Source organism: Malus sylvestris, chromosome 13 (genome assembly GCF_916048215.2).
Source record: "Malus sylvestris chromosome 13, drMalSylv7.2, whole genome shotgun sequence".
Classification (NCBI taxonomy): domain Eukaryota; kingdom Viridiplantae; phylum Streptophyta; class Magnoliopsida; order Rosales; family Rosaceae; genus Malus; species Malus sylvestris.
Window position 1 is genome coordinate 35,375,802 of NC_062272.1, and position 4,935 is coordinate 35,380,736.

A 4,935-nucleotide genomic window follows, 5' to 3' on the forward strand; every position below is an offset into this window, starting at 1 on the left:
CGGTATCAGGTGTGCTATGTTGGGGTAAATGGCCACGCATGTGGAGTTCAAAGGTGTGTATGTCTCATACCTCGGGGTAGGGGCTGTCCTGACACGTGCTTGACCCACTGTGTTGACTGCCTGGGGTCGGGGATTATCATGGTGATACCCTTGGTTATCACGGTAGTATCCCTTACTCCTTTTACTAAAATGAGACTGGCGAGGATGGAAATCTTTCCTTTTGCCCTGAGATTAATGTCTGTTGACTTGGCAAAGTATTAAGTATGGCAGGGGAAGGCACCGATGCTGTTTGGAAGGTCGAGGTTATTTGGTTGGATCTAGCTTCCACTCCCTACTTGTTGATAAGGGGTGGTTGTGGGGGCATGGTTGTAAGCCTGTGCCATCACCTCAGAGTAAGTCTTCCAAGTGTTGGCATTGATCATGTACTTGAAGAAACAATCACGTAGGCCTGCCGTGAAGGCTTTGAGGGCAGTCTTGTCGTCTGCCTAAGCACAACGGGAATACTCATGGCTGAAGCGGCTAGCATACATACTTAATGACTCGTCTGGCTTTTGGCGAATAGTGTACAAGTCATCCGCAGAGTACAAGCGATCTGTCTGGAAAATGTGTTGAGAAACAAAAAGTTTTTTCAATTCCTCACATGAGTCTACTATCTCAGGTGGAAGACGACAATACCAGTTTAGAGCTCCGCCAGAGAAGGTGGAGGGGAAGAGAAGACATTGCTCTTCATCGGTGTTCATCCATCCATGGCGACGATCCAGAGCATTAAGGCTAAGCAGATCTTCAACAGCCGTGGCAATCCCACCGTGAATCAGGAGTTCATGATTCTTCCTATTGGAGCTTCCTCATTCAAGGAAGCCATGAAGATGGGCGTGGAAGTATATCACACCCTTAAGTCTATGATTAAAAAAAAGTACGGTCAGGATGCAACCAATGTTAGCGACGAAGGTGGATTTGCTCCTAACATCCAGGTTAACCATAGTTCTTGCGGCTTCTCCGGCATTGCACCACCGCCTCCAAACAGACCCCAATTATGGATCTTGTGATTACCCATCTTCCACAAGGAACATAAACATTTGGTCAAGTTTCTTGCTCTGCATCTGCGATTACGTCAGCAATGTTTAAGTTATCCTTTCTCAGTGCAGGGAATAAAAAAAAACAAAAAGTCTAAACAATTCAGTCGAAGAATACTCGCAGAGAAAGAGACCCAATGGAGGAAGGGCTCAATGGAGAGGAGTACTTGCTCAAGGTGGTGCTGATAGGCGACTGAGATCTGGGACATCGCCAGCCAAGAACGCTTCAGGGCCGTCACCTCTGCTCACTTTCTCTCAAAGCCCTAATCTTTAACCCTAAAAAATCCCCAAATCTCTTCATCTCTTTTCCCCCGCACGTACAGCGATGGCTCTAGTAAGACCCTAATCCGGAAACCAACCCCCAAAGCTCCGACGGTGAAGACCTCGACTTTCTCCTACCGCCGAGGCAAGTGATTAGGCCCGACGAGGACGAGATCCAAGGGGTTGACGAATTCGATTTTGAGACGGTCGAAGAGGGAGAGATGATGAAGACTGCGGTGCTGGGGTTTAGGGTGAGAGAGTTGGTGTTGTGCTTGATTTCATTCTCAGTTATAGCGGCGAACAAGACTCAGGGATGGAGCGACGACTCCTTCGACCGCTACAAGGAATACAGGTATTACTTGGCTGTGAATGTAATTGGATTTGCATATGCTGCCTTTCAAGCCTACAATCTATCCTACCATCTAGTCACCGGGAAGTTCGTGATCAGCCACCGTCTTCGTTGCAACTTTGATTTTTTCATGGATCAGGTGCTGGCATACCTTCTCATTTCTGCATCATCATCTGCAGCCACTCGGGTCGATGAATGGCAATCGAATTGGTAGAAAGTGAATTCATGAAGATGGCCATTGCTTCGGCTAGCATGGCATTCTTGGCTTTTGTTGCCTTTGCGCTTAGCTCTCTCATATCTGGTTACATCCTTTGTACCCACGATTCTGCGTAATGTATCCTAAAACCCGGCTGCCCGTCGACTCGGTTTTCGATTTCTCGTGTGGGTGAGATGTTGTTTTTACAGAATGTGAATGAAAGTGGTTGATGCATAGCTGAGCTATTGACCGACTGAATTTCCCTCTCAGCCAACTCAAAAAAAAAAAACGTACCTCTCCGCCAAATTTCAAGTCTCCAAAGTTCCGATCTTGGCCTCCCTCGCCGCGCTGCTCTCTCTCTCTCTCTCTCTCCGTCGTCTACTGCGACTTCCCTCTCTCGAATCGCACCATCCAAAGCCATCACCACCAACATTCGCGTCAGTCGCAACGCAAGTCCCGGACTCGCTCTGCAAATTTCTCGTCGGTGATGGCGTTTTCATGCATTTGAAATCATTTTCTGATTTCTGAGAAAGCAAAAGGAGAAAGCCATGTGGAATCATTTTTTGAGAAAGTGAAAAGAAAAAGAAAAAGGGAGATCTTACTAAAGCCAAAGAAGATGCCCACACTTTCATCATGCATGTTCCTATTTTATGAGAAAGCTAGAGGAAGACCTAGGAGGAAGATAAGGGTTCCTTACTTTAAAGTGATGTAATTTATTTTCCTTATCTTTCGGAGTCATCTGTATAGAGGGTAATAAAAATTATAAAAAAATAAAAATAAAAATAAAACCGCAAGCCCAAAATAATGGGCTGCAATGTCATGTGGAGGGTGAAGGCCCATATGCCCAAAAGAGCCAGTCCCTCTATTATCACCATCCAGGTGACCAAAAGTACGCCCAGTACTACAAAATATTATTCGGCAGCCAGTCCATCTATTATCACCAACCAGGTGATCAAAAGTACGCCAAGTATTCCAAAATTATTTGGCACCCTGCCGCTATTATCACCAATCAGGTGATCAAAAGTATGCCCAATACTTCAAATTATACATGAGCATTACTCTTGTCAATCATACATAAACATTCATGAGCATCACTCATGTCAATCATACATAAACATTCATGACCATCATTCATGTCAACATTCATGAGCATCACTCATGTCAACATTCATGAGCATCACTCATGTCAACATCCATAAGCATCACTCTTGTCAATCAACATAAACATTCATGAGCATCACTCATGTCAATCAGCTTTAAAAGCTTCATTTACAAAAGCTCTAGCTTCAAAAGCTTCATTTACAGAGCTCTAGCTTCAAAAGCTTCATTTACAAAAGCTCTAGCTTCAAAATCTTCATTTATAGAGCTCCAGCTTCAAAAGCTTCATTGACAAAAGCTTTAGCTTCAAAAGCTTCATTTATAGAGCTGTAGCTTCAAAAGCTTCATTTACAAAAGCTCTAGCTTCAAAAGCTTCATTTACAGAGCTTCAGCTTCAAAGCTTCACTTGCAAAGCTTCACCTATAAAGCTCCAATGCAGGGTATACAAATACCACCTCCGAAAAACCACCACTTCGGCCCATATATGGATTCAATTTGAAGTCTCCAGCCAGCAGACTCTATTGACCGAAGACTTGGGGGACTACATTATGTACCTTATATTGGGCCTCAACTGGGCCTCATGAAATATTTATGTACTGAGGAGCGAGCCCTTATTCTATAAAAAGGACTCCCTCACTTTCATTAGAAAGCACCCATCGTTTATGTATTGAGGAGTGAGCCCTTATTCTATAAAAGGGACTCCCTCACCATCATTAGAAAGCATCAACTCTAGCCCATCATTTATGTATTGAGGAGCGATCGCTTATTTTATAAAAGGGACTCCCTCACCTTCATTAAAAAGCATCGCCGCCAGCTGAGCAACCGCCTCGCCGCGAGCACCAACTCTAACCCATCATTTTTGTAACGAGGAGCGAGCCCTTATTCTATAAAAGGGACTCCCTCACCTTCAACGCCACAAGCTGAGCCAACCAAGGCAACATAAGCCACGAGCCAAGCAGCCTCGCAGCATGTGCAACTTCTAGTTAAGCATCATTTCAGATTGAGCACCGCCTCATCTCGAGCATCAGTTCAGGACAACATCTAGTTACTTCGGCCCACACATGGACTGAATTTCAAGTCTCTAGCCAAAAGACTCTCTTGACTGAAGACTTGGGGGACTACTGTTTATACCATACTTAGGGCTCCGTATTTAGATCTCGTACAAATACTCGGGGGACTGAAATGTAATTATGTAATAAAAGAAGTGGCAAATATGTAATAAGTGAGGAGCCTTTATTCTATAAAAGGACTCCTCACCCTCACAATGAGGGAGGCTAATTTCTTAGGCCATGGAAGGGCTCTCTCACCCTCAAAAGCTCTCTCCACGATGCATACATAATCAGGTTAGACGTAGCCCAAACCTTGCGGTGAACCACGATACATCTTGTGTTATTTACATTTCTTGCATATTCACGGTCGGATTTATGTTGTTCCAAGACCTCCAGTTTTGTGCATCAACAGAGTGTATATTATGATTACACCTAATCCAGTTCATGTCAGAACTCCTTTGGATGAACTCGTGTGTTAGCATAGATTGATTAGCACCTGATTTCGATATGCTACGGTTGAGATATTATAATTTTTTTTGTTTCTTGAATTATTGATGAATTACCTTTGATTTCATACTTATACGTAGTATGATTTTCCAGAAACTATACTTGTTTTACAGCAAAGGGTTAGTATGTTTGGAATTCATAAACCTTTGTTTTTGCCCACTCACACTTTCTGTTTTTCACCCTTCCAGGACATAGTTAGCTGAATCCTCTATGGTGTGTACGAGGGATCTTTGGCGATTCTGACGTCTTCCCAAATAAACATAGGAGCTTATTTCTGGTTGTGTAACAAGTATCTTAACTAGATTCGATTGCTCTACTTATGTCATACTATCATCTATGCTTTGACTACTTATGTTTTATGGGTTCTTCCCACTACTTCACACTCTCTTTATTAGCTTAAAT

At 43.5% G+C, this 4,935-nt stretch overlaps 1 pseudogene; it reads left to right on the forward strand.

The window, feature by feature from the left end:
* Nucleotides 1-1,210: 1,210 nt before the first annotated feature.
* LOC126595454 (CASP-like protein 4A3) lies at nucleotides 1,211-2,024 on the forward strand (annotated as a pseudogene).
* Nucleotides 2,025-4,935: the final 2,911 nt, after the last annotated feature.